The sequence below is a fragment of the Macaca thibetana genome, chromosome 1 (genome assembly GCF_024542745.1).
Source record: "Macaca thibetana thibetana isolate TM-01 chromosome 1, ASM2454274v1, whole genome shotgun sequence".
In the NCBI taxonomy this organism is placed as follows: Eukaryota; Metazoa; Chordata; class Mammalia; order Primates; family Cercopithecidae; genus Macaca; species Macaca thibetana.
Window position 1 is genome coordinate 151,663,234 of NC_065578.1, and position 12,522 is coordinate 151,675,755.

Sequence of the window (12,522 nt, forward strand, 5' to 3'; positions counted from 1 at the left end):
GATTTTCACTTGAATCTGGACGGAGAATCATAGGATGGTGGGAAACCTCTGATCCAACACTATCAAGAAGAAACAGTTGATTGGCTTATTAATATAATTGGTAGATGTGAGAATCACTTAAAATAGGTATCTTAAACATCTTACATATTTTATCTGAAGACATAAAAAAGTTCACTTGATTGCCAAATTATTTTTATTTTTATTTATTTATTTATTTATTTTTTTGAGACTGAGTCTCACTCTGTTGCCCAGGCTGCAGTGCAGTGGCGTGATCTCGGCTCACCACAACCTCTGCCTCTCGGGTTCAAGCGATTCTCCTGCCTCAGCCTCCTGAGTAGCTGGGACTACAGGCACCCGCCACCACGCCCAGCTAATTTTTGTATTTTTATTAGAGATGGGGTTTCACTATGTTGCCCAGGCTGGTCTCAAACTCCTGACCTCGTGATCCACTCGCCGTGGCCTCCCAAAGTGCTGGGATTACAGGCATGAGCCACTGTGCCTGGCCGACAAACTTTTGATGTAGGTCCAGGCTGTGCTTTTCTGTGACCTATATGTTTTGTCTGGTGGGAGTTCTACACTTACGTTTTCTTGGTTTGCACTTTAATCATAACAATAATAACAACTGGCATAAAAGTTTTGGAACAAGCAGAAGTGACCCTGGGTAAGCAGACTGCTCAGCTGGTAGGGGCAAAAGTGCTGGGGGAGAATTAGAAAAAGGCCTCCACACGGTGGGCTTTCCCGGTGCCCTGGATATGGGTCAGCAAATGTTTTAGAGGAAGTGGTTAACCTGGAGAGAGATTCAAAGGAGGCTGGATAAGAGAATGTCTATTTTTGTCCTTCCCTATCACCTCACATGTACCTATTCTCCCCAAAGAGAAGGAAGACCTTACGTTTTCAATGTGGTGTTCTTTTTTAAGCTTAAGTAACTGGCTGCCAATGAAAACCTTCCCTTCCAGTCACAGGCATGTGGACAGAACCCACCAGCCTCCTCAGACACTGGTTGTCCTACTACAGGCAATCCCAGCTGGTGGCTCTCAAATTCATGTGGGTCCGGAAGTTGTTCCTCTGGATTCAGGTTGTTAAAGGGACTAATGAGATCTGCTTCCATTTATATTTTTAAAAACTCAATAACCACAAATAAAAGAACAAAAAGTTTGAGAGTGTCCTTGTAAGTATCTGATGAGTGGCTGGCGGTATTCTGGAGGGGGGACAGGTTGAGTGTGTTCAAGACTGCTGCAGCCAGCCTGTTTGCACCCAGCTCAACACCACCAGCCACTAGAGGGCATGGGAGGGAGGCTTGTACTACTTTGTGACTACATTTTTTTTTTTTTAACTTAACTATGAAAATCTTCAAACACACAAAAATGTAGAGGGAAAAGTTTAAGAAGCCCCATATATCTATCATGAAAGTTTAATAGTTACTAACATTTGGCCATATTTTCTTTATTTTCGTATGTGGAGTATTTTAAGATAAATCCCAAGATGTTGTGACACTTTACCCCTGAATACTTCAGTATGCACTGCATAGGAATAAGAACTTCTTCCTGTATAACTATACTACCATTATCACTCCTAACAAAATTAACAGTAATTCTTTAATATTACCTAACGCCCTGTCCATATTCACATTTCCCTGTTCTCAAGAAATGATTCTTGCCGTTTATTCCTTTGAACAAGGATCTAATCAAGCCCCATACATTGAGAAGAAAGTTGCAGTTTGTTTTATTTTTGTTGTTGTTGTTGTTATTTTATTACATTTTATTTGCAGCTTGTTTTACAGTGGTCATATAGTATTATGTAATTCCATAATGAAGCATTGTTTAAAGATAGAGTGCTTATGGAACACTCATGTTAACATGCAATAAGCTAATGACTGAACATAAATGATAAAAATTCTGCAAATTAGCCTAATGATACTCTTTACTCAGATCCTTGTCATATTATTTGATTAAAATTCTTCCACAGTTGGAACCAAGATTCCTTCATACTTTGAAAAGTAACGTTAAAAATTGATAGTGGGCCGGGTGCGGTGGCTCAAGCCTGTAATCCCAGCACTTTGGGAGGCCGAGACGGGCGGATCACGAGGTCAGGAGATCGAGACCATCCTGGCTAACACGGTGAAACCCCCGTCTCTACTAAAAAAATACAAAAATCTAGCCGGGCGAGGTGGCGGGCGCCTGTAGTCCCAGCTACTCGGGAGGCTGAGGCAGGAGAATGGCGTAAACCCGGGAGGCGGAGCTTGCAGTGAGCTGAGATCCGGCCACTGCAGTCCAGCCTGGGCAACAGAGCAAGACTCCGTCTCAAAAAAAAAAAAAAAAAAAAAAAAATTGATAGTGGGCCAGGCACGGTGGCTCACGCCTGTAATCCCAGCACTTTGGGAGGCCATGGGGGGCAGATCATGTGAAGTCAGGAATTTGAGACCAGCCTGGCCAATATGGTGAAACCCTATCTCTACTAAAAATACAAAAATTATCCAGGCATGAAAACACATGTCTGTAATTCCAGCTACTCGGGAGGCTGAGGCAGGAGAACCACTTGAACCCGGGAAGTGGAGGTTGCAGTGAGCTGAGATGGCATCACTGCACTCCAGCTGGGTGACACAGCCAGACTCCGTCTCAAAAAAAAAAAAAAAAAAAAAAAGTTGATAGTGACAATTATATATAATCTGACTTTTCATTTGATGAAAATCCTTGTCACATCATATGTTTTCTTTTCTAGGACCTGCTTGCAAATAGCAACCTAAAACCTTCTCCCTTTTTCTTGCCATTTAGGAACAAAACACTAACATTTATCAAAATAACTCAGGGGAAATCTTAAGAATTCCAATAGCAGATAATGAAAAAAGTTTGCCTATTTTTGATGCCATTGTTCATCACATAGTTAAATTTCAGTCTATGTCTTAATATTCATGTGGTCTCCCAACAAAACACAATGTTACTTCAAAATTTATTCATAGACAAATTTTTATTTTATGTATGTATGTATGTATGTATGTATGTATTAATTTTTGAGACGGAGTCTTACTCTGTCACCCAGGCTGGAGTGCAGTGGCACGATCTCTGCTCACTGCAAGCTCCATCTCCCGGGTTCACGCCATTCTCCTGCCTCAGCCTCCCAAGTAGCTGGGACTACAGGCGCTTGCCATCACGCCCGGCTAAATTTTTTGTATATGTAGTAGAGACAGGGTTTCACCATGTTAGCCAGGATGGTCTCGATCTCCTGACCTCATGATCCACCCGCCTCAGCCTCCCAAAGTGCTGGGATTACAGGCGTGAGCCACCGCGCCCAGCCGACAAATTATTTTTAGACAATTATTTTGATTTATTACCTTGACTCATTTGTTAAAAGGGGAAATTGACATCTGTTTCCCTTTACAAATATTATTACATATTGCATCAAATTGGCATTATAATATTAAGGTGCTAAAGACAAAAACAAAAATTATTTCTTTATCGTATTCAAGGTAAAAATAATAATTTAAGTTTCTAAAAATGTGCAAGTTTTTATGTAACTGTAAAAGCTGTTCACAAGCCGATAGAGGTTGGGAAGTGTTTTCTTTAACATTTTATTGTATTGCATTCCAGTTACAATTCCCTTGTTGGAACAAACACAATATTCTTAAAGCTCTGCAGTAAAACTTGGAAGTTTTCCAGCTCAGTCTCCCATCTCAGCTAGGATTTGATTCAGGGAAAATTACATTCCAGTAACAAGTTGTTTCTCTCTGTGTGAACTGAGCACTGCTGCTAACTGCTTCGAAGCCACTTCTGGCACCTGGTCAGGGCCATAGGCAAATCCAGGGCAAAGGGGGATACAGTTAAAGTTAGCCTCTCCTTAGTAGAAAAGAAATCAAACCACTAGGAAAAAAAAAAAAAAAAAGGCTCCAAACTGCAAAAGGAACACGGGAAATGTGTACTTTATCCAAATAAGCCAGCCCAATAATATTGCTATGGACAGAAAAGATTTTGTCATCAAGAAACTCTTTTATTAACATTTGAATGACCCTTTACAGTTTACAAAGTGCTTTCACTCATATTATCTCACTTGATCTGGATCAGGGATTGAGGTACATTATGTTTTGTTTCAGAATGGGCATCATATGGCTGCCTAGAACTGGAAGCCAGAGTTCCTTCCACATGCTGTCAACATTATAGATCCTTCTGCGTTCTCGGAACAGCCCCCAAATACTCTATCACTGTACTTATCACAAAGTGATGTAAATGCACATGCTTTTGCTATTGCTTCTTCCTCCCACTTTGCTGTTCCCCCGCCTCCAGTAGTTTGTGAAATCCTTAAGTGGAGGAAGCAGGTCTTTTACTTCTGTGTCCCCATATTCTGGGCACACAGTAGGTACTTTACAAATGCGCTTAACAGATGGGTGCATAGGGACACCGACATAGAGAGCTTATCTAGGACAGAGGCAGAGTGACGAGGTGAGTGAACACTGAGGCAATTATGATACATCTATATCATTCATTATAAATTCTTTGAGGCACTACAGTGCTCATGTCTCATTTCAGTTTGTGTAACTCAAGATATGTCACTCACACAGTAGTCAAAAACCTAAGAATGCATTCCTTTGCTCATCAAGTATGTACTGAACGACTCCATGTGTAATAATTATAAAGGAGATGGGTCAGGGCTATGGTTACCCATAAGCCTGCCAGCTAGATAAGACTCTTGTTGTCTTGAAATTATTAATGATTTTTTAATAAAGGTCTCCAAATTTAATTTTGCCCTTATGTAGCTGCAAGTTATCTAGCTGGTCCTGATGGCACCCATAATTGGGAAGTTCAGGGTTGTTACTGACCAAACCTGAGCGCAATGGAACGTGCTCTCTCTCCTCCTCCTCCTCCTCTTTTCCTTCTTCTCTCAGTCTCTCTTCTCTTCCTCCCCTTCTCCCTCTCTTTTTTTTCCACCTCTTAGCTCTGCCTTCTTCTGTGTGGTGGTTGACTCTTAATCACCTCTTTTAGTGTGATCATATCCCTCCCTGCAACTAGAAAAGATGGCTGATGGAAGTTCAGGCTGACATGTCCCTAGTTTAGCACTCCCAACACCCATATACTAATTCCAGAGGAAGACCTTGTGGCAGAGCCTGGTGAGCTAGTCACCAAACCCGCTTCTTCATTCTGCTGAACTCACAACTAGAGTTCAGCCTCCCTTTCCTTGGCAGTAGCCATGTGACCAAGTTTGGCCAATAGAATATGAGCAGATGTGAAAGCCTCTATTCCAGTTTGGCCCATTAAAAACCTTCCAAAAGTGATTCTCTGTCCTCTTTCCCCATCATGCTGGATTCTGATACCCAAGAAGAGACGGTAGTCACAAGATGAAAGGGGCCTGAGTCCCTGAATGACCATATGGAAGGCCATATTGGACTTATGTGAATTACAAATATACTTCTATTTGTTAAACCACTGAGATTTGAAGTTTATCTTTGCAGATGTTGGAGTAACTGATCTGTAACCAACATACACCTTGATTCCCCCTACTTGGGATGCCTACCACCCTTGGACCAGTTACTATTGCTGGGGAATGAGGTGCTAAGAGTGACCTAGCCTGGATCATGTGCCCCTCTGGGAACTTGGGGCACCAGATCACAGCCCCACTAGGACCACATGAAGTGAAAAGGGGGTGTTGTTGCTATAAAAAGGTGGATGGGGGCCGGGCATGGTGGCTCATGCCTGTAATCCCAGCACTTTGGGAGGCCGAGGCGGGTGGATCACGAGGTCAGGAGATCGAGACCATCTTGGCTAAAACGGTGAAACCCCGTCTCTACTAAAAATGCAAAAAATTAGCCGGGCGAGGTGGCGGGCACCTGTAGTCCCAGCTACTTGGGAGGCTGAGGCATGAGAATGGCATGAACCCGGGAGGCGGAGCTTGCAGTGAGCCGAGATCGCGCCACTGCACTCCAGCCTGGGCGACTGAGCCAGACTCTGTCTCAAAAAAAAAAAAAAAAAAAAAAAAAAGAAGATGGATGGGAAAATATATGAGATGCCCCCGACAATCCCAAAATCAGTTCCCAAAGCTCTGAATAAGAGAGCAACCTGAAATCTCAAAGGGTCAAAAGATGTACTCTTTGAAAATCTTAATAGCTTAATATTAAAATGGTTTTCCTTATCACTGACTGCTGTAATATCATCTCAGTTCTTCCAAAGACCTTAAAATTACCTTTAATCTCATATCAAAGTAATTTGCAGAAGCGTCCATCCTACCTTTATTCTTGCTTCAAAGACAACAAATAAGGTTCCAACTGAAGGTCTCATGGGTGGGAAAATGAGAAAGTTTCTTTGTCTAGCCGTCTGTTGCCATATCAACCTTCTGCCCAGTTGTAGATACATACAGGAAGAAATGACAGCCATTCATTGTCCCTACTATGAAGTCAGCTCACTATTGTTGCTTTCTGAGAAACTTTTCATTTGTTTGTTTGTTTTCTTCTCTGCCACTCCGTCTTGTCTTCAAAGGCTTCCTGTTTTTGTTGTTGTTTGGTGGGTTGGTTGGTTTTTGGTTTTTTTACTCATGAGCAGATTTTGCTCTTACTCAGGGGAACAAAAGGAAATTAACAGTCTAGATAAAATTGTTTGAATTTTGAGGCTATTGAACATTCCGGATTATAGTTCTGATGAAATTATTCTGCCACTTACATCTTTGCAAATCATTCACTCTCTTGAGGCTCCAGTTCCTTATCTATTAGAGAAGCATAGATATCTTTCTACCGCCCAGGCTTGTGGTGAGGTTTAAATAAGATCAAATGCTTTCCACTATAAAAGAACTTTCAAGTTTAAGATCTTACAGTTGTCTGTGACAGTCTTCTCTTCAATTAGTATGGGTAACCAAAAGTCAATTGAACACACTGAAGAGCACTTTTCACCTTCCTTCTTCTGGAGTGTCCAGACCCGGCTCTTTAATCATTGCCCTTAAGCCCAATTTCCCTCATCTTTTAGATCTGTGGTTCTCAAGCTTGGTTGCACATTAGATTATCTGGTGCCCAGGCCACATCTCAGACCAATTAAATCAGAAACTTGGGACGGGACCCAGGCATCAGTTTTTCTAAAGTTTTCTAGGTGATTCCATTGTGCAGCCAAGGCTGAAAACCATGGTTTTAGATGATTCTCTCTAGAGAAATCAGGAAATTCTCTGTTGGCACAACTGAATCTATCTAACTGTAACACATGCACGAATGATTTCATTTCAATAGATTAATGCACTTTGGACCTATTACAATGGCCTTATGTGATCTTATGTTAGAGACAGATGGTTGCAAAGATGTTTATCACATAGATGTTTATCAGCTATGATCGATGTTTATCATCTCCTTAGCAGCATTCAGGAAATGCTTGAAGATGAGAGTATCTTTTTTTTTTTTTTTTTTTTTTGAGACACAGTCTTGCTCTGTTGCCCAGCCTGGAGTGTAGTACAGTGGCACGATCTAGGCTCACTGTAACCTCTGACTTCTGGGTTCAAGTGATTCTCCTGCCTCAGCCTCCCAAATAGCTGGGGTTGCAGGCATATGCCACCATGCCCGGCTAATATTTTATTTTTAGTAGAAACAGGGTTTCACCATATTGGCCAGGCTGGTCTTGAACTCCTGACCTCAAGTGATACACCCACCTCAGTCTCCCAAAATGCTGGAATTACAGGCATGAGCCACCGCACCCAGCTGAGATGTATCTTGTCAAGAGTGCTGCAAATGCCATTTTATAGCAACTAGAAAATGGAGAGGGTGATACGATCTGAGCTTTTTCTTATAAACCTGCAAGAATACAGTTACATAGGATGAAAATTATCTGGTGTCTTTTATGGACACTATTCATAAGGGGTGTATGTGTATGTGTGTGTGAGAGAGAGAGAGAGAAGAGAGAGAGAGACAGAGAAAGAGAGAAAGAGAAAGAGAAAGAGAAAGAAAGAGAAAGAGATAGAAAGAGAAAGAGAAAGAGAAAGTTGTAATCCAGCAGGTAGAAATAGCTGTCTGGGAATGGGTTGTAGGGAACTCTTTCTTTCCTTCTTCTTGTGCCAAGTGGTAGAAATGGGAGGGAGGCAGCTGGAGCTAGTAAAGGTGAGTGGGAGAGTGTAGGTGCTGCCCTTGTCCTCAGAACTGGTAAAAGTGACAGCTTAAAGCCATCTTCAGATGCGAGCCAGTCCTGGGAATCAAGTTTGTTCTTATTTGCAGAGGTTCTGTGAAGGCCCCCTGGTGGTCATGGGCGGCTCAGCCAGAGAGTCCATTGTGCTGGCTGTGGGATCCCGGGGGATCAGCTCCTGTACCAGAGCAGAGTGGGCTCTGAGTACACCATTCTTCTGCAGCTGGAAGCAGCCTCCCTTTGCAGGTTTGCCCAGGATACCCTCTGGCAGGACAAGAGACCTGCAGCATCACATCCTCTCCCAGCTGCAGACACGGAGCACCTGTTGTGACATCTACAAACAGTGTGACCTTGGCACAGCTATTTAACTTTGCTGAGTCTCAGTTTTCTCATTTGAGTAACAATATTTGCATGACACTGTGGTTGTGGAAGTTAACTGAAATCAAGGCATATAAAGCTCCTGAAACCAGAAGGGAGTTCAAAGGCTCCTTGCTGTGTTATGTGTGTGCTCTTATTTTCCACCTGCTCACTTGCCTCTGGGTCCTCAGTGACCTGTCCCCATGGTGTAGCCTCTGTTTCCTGAGGTTCAGCTTGGATGCCTCCCACCTAACACCACATCACATTGCTTTCCTTCAATTCATTTTCTCATTTGATCTCCACACTAACTCTGGGAGGCAGACGAAGAAGCAACATCCTTTCCAGTGTAGCCAGGAGCTAAGCAATTTGCCCACCATCAAACAGCAAATCACTGGCAACAATAGCAAGAAAATGACCCACCATTTTGGGACACTTACTATGTGAGTAAGGCACATGCTGAGCATGGTGCATGCATTATCTCATTTTATCCTCACAAACAACATGATGAGGCAGGTATTTTTATCCCCATTCTACAGGTACGGAAGCAGAGATTTAGATGGTTGACTTTTTCCAAGGTTGTAAAGAGAGTAGCAGGCATAGCCAGAACTTGAACTGATTTCTCATCAGCTGCCTCTCTGGCAGTAACTTGAACCTAGTTCTCTTGATTCCTGAAAAACTGCTTCTTTTGCAACGTGATGCTGCTCTAGGAACAACTTGGCAAATCCACAGCTACCGAAAGCACAGTACTTGATTTCTCTTCTCTTTGCCTGGAGATGCTTTTGTTTAGGATAACTTACTGTCTAACGCTGAATAGCCAAAACTGTGTGCCTCTCATGACTTGGAATTTTGATGGCCATAATCAGCTGGTCTCAGAAAAATATCAATCCCAGCTTTGTTCTCACAGGAGAGCTCCAAAAGAGAAGTATAATTCATTTTTTCTTCCTCTTTTCTATTTCCATAGGTGTCATTCTCTGTTATTCTGTTGGCTGTCATTTTTTATTTTTATGGACTGATTGATATAGACAAACCACTACTACCAACCCAGACAGCCTGAGAATGGATAACACATGTGGCTTCGCTGCCTCTTGAGATATTTCAGGTCCATTTACCCTGAATGGCTAAGACATCTAAGAAAGAACACACATTTCTTTAGCTGAGGATGCTAAGTTGACCCACATAGGAAGCAGATGTTTCCTTCTGGCCATTTGGCCACTCCATGTGACTTGGGCTTTTCACACATGGTGGCTGGGTTCTGAAGGACAGAGAGTGTTCCAAGAGCAAACAGTCTAGGCAGAAGCTATAGGCTTGTTAAAAGCTAGCTATGGACGTTTTAAGACATCATTTTTGCTTTGTCCTATTGATCAAGCAAGTCACTATAGTCAGCCTACTTTTTTGGGAGGGGAATCAGACTCCAGCAGGGAACTGGGGTAGTTGATCCCTCAGCAATATTGGTTTTTTTCTCTTTGCTAGTTTGGTAGGATAAAAATGTTATTTTAATTACATTTATTTCATTACAAGAAAGATTGAACATGAAAAGGGACATGTATTAGCAATGTGAATTATCACGTAAATTACCTAGTCAAACATTTTGGCTATCTCTTTCTCTAATTTGTCTTAGGAACTGTTGTGTTGCTATGTAGGAGCACCAGACGCTGGGTAATTTACAAAGATAAAAGGTTTATTTGGCTCATGATTCTGATGACTAGAAAGTTCAAGACCTGGCATCAGCATCTAGTGAGGGGCTCAGGTTGTTTCCTCTCCTGATGGAAGGCAAAGGGGAGCCTGTGTGTGCAGAAATCACATGCAAGACAGAAAGCAAGAGAAGGGAGGACAGAGGCCAGGCTCTTTCTAACAACTAGCTTTCTCAGGAACTCAAAGAGTGAGAACTGACTCACTCCCAAGGGAGGACATTAATCTCTTCATGAGGGGTCAACCTGTGTGACCCAAACATCTCCCATTGGACCCCACCTTTAGCTTTGGAGATCAAATTTCAACATGAGGGTTGGAGTAAACAAACATCCAAACTATAGCAGACTGCAAATATTAAAAACATTAAATTTTGGTCTATTATATATATTGCGACCTTTTTTTCCAGTTTCAATTTACCTTTTAATTAAAAAAATTTTTTTTCTTTTTAAATCAAAACAGGAATCCTTCTTGCTCTGTTACCCAGGCTGGAGAACAGTGCATGTGATCCTACCTCACTGTGGCCTCAAACTCCTGGGTTCAAGTGACCATGCAGCCTCAGCCTCCTAAGTAGCTGGGACTACAGGCATGCACCACCACACCCAGTTAATTTTCTAAAAATTTTAAACTTTTGGTAGAGACAGGGTCTTGCTATGTTGTCCTGCCTTGGCCTCCCAAAGCACTGGGTCTTTTTAATATTTTACAGTGCTTTTTAAAAACTATCAATTATAGGCTGGTGTGGTGGGTCACACCCATAATCTCAGAACTTTGGGAGGCTGAGGCAGGTGGGTCACTTGAGGTCAGGAGTTTGAGTGAGACCAGCCTGGCCAACATGGTGAAAAACCGTCTGTACTAAAAAAAAAAAGTAAAAAGTGAGCCAGGCATGGTGGCACACACCTTTAATCCCAGCTACTTGGGAGGCTGAGGCAGGAGAATTGCATGAACCCCAGAGGCAGAGGTTGCAGTGAGCCAAGATTGGGCCACTGAACTCCAGCCTGGGTGACAGAGGGAGACTCTGTCTCAAAAAAAAAAAAAAAAAAAAAAAAAAAATCAATTATTCCATTAGATTCCAGTTTCAAATGTTTTTTTTTTTTTCCCCTCAGCTTCAATAATGTATAGTTCATAAAAATTGTATATATTTATAGTACAGGATAAGATGTTTTAATATATGTTTAATTGTGAAATGATTAAATTAAGCCAATTAGCATATTAATCACCTGACATACTTATTTTTTGTATGTGGTGAGAACATTTAAGGTCTACTCTCTTAGCAGTTTTCGAGTATACCTTGAATTATTAACTACAGTCACCATGCCATACAATAGATCTCCAGAACTTATTCATTCTGAAACTTTATATCTTCTCTATTAGTCTGTTTTCATGCTGCTGATAAAGACATACCTGAGACTGGGAATAAAAAGAGGTGTAATTGGACTTACAGTTCCACATGGCTGGGGAGGCCTCAGAATCATGGCAGGAGTTGAAAGGCACTTATTACATGGCAGCAGCAAGAGAAAATGAGGAAGAAGCAAAAGCAGAAACCCCTGATAAAACCAACAGATCTCGTGAGACTTATTTACTATCATGAAAATAGCATGGGAAAGACTGGCCCCCATGATTCAATTACCTCCCCCTGGGTCCCTCCCACAACATGTGGGAATTCTGGAAGATACAATTCAAGTTGAGATTTGGGTGGGGACACAGCCAAACCATATCACCCTCTGATCAACATTTCCCCATCTCCTCCTCCCCTCCCTTCCAATCCCTGGCAACCATTCTCTCCCTCTCTCTCTCAGTTCTTTTTAAGATTCTGTATATAAGTGAGATCATGCAGAATTTGTTTTTTTGGGCCTGGTCTATTTCATTTGGTATAATGTCCTCCAGGTTCTGATTTATCCATGTTGTCACAAATGACAGGATTTCCTTCTTTATAATGCTGAATAGTATTCCATTATACATGTATGTATGGGTGTGTGTGTGTGTGTGTCTATATAATGTGATATATATTTGTTTCTTTATTCATTCATCTGTTCGTGGACACATAGGTTGATTTTACATCTTGGCTGATGCAATGAACATTGTAGTACAAACATACTGATTTCATTTTTTTGTAGATGTATATCCAGAACTGGGATTACTGGATCACATAGCAGTTCTATTTTTAATTTTTTGAGGAACCTTCTGACTGTTTGCCATAATGGCTGTACCAATTTATATTCCCACCAACAGTGTACATAGGTTCTCCTTTCTTCACAAAACTTGTTATCTTTGATCTTTTCTGTAGTAGTCATTCTAACAAGTGTTAGGTGACGTCTTAGTGTGGTTTTAATTTGCATTCCCCTTATGATTAAAGATACTGAACATATTTTCATATCTCTGTTGGCCATTTTCATATATCTGTTGGTCA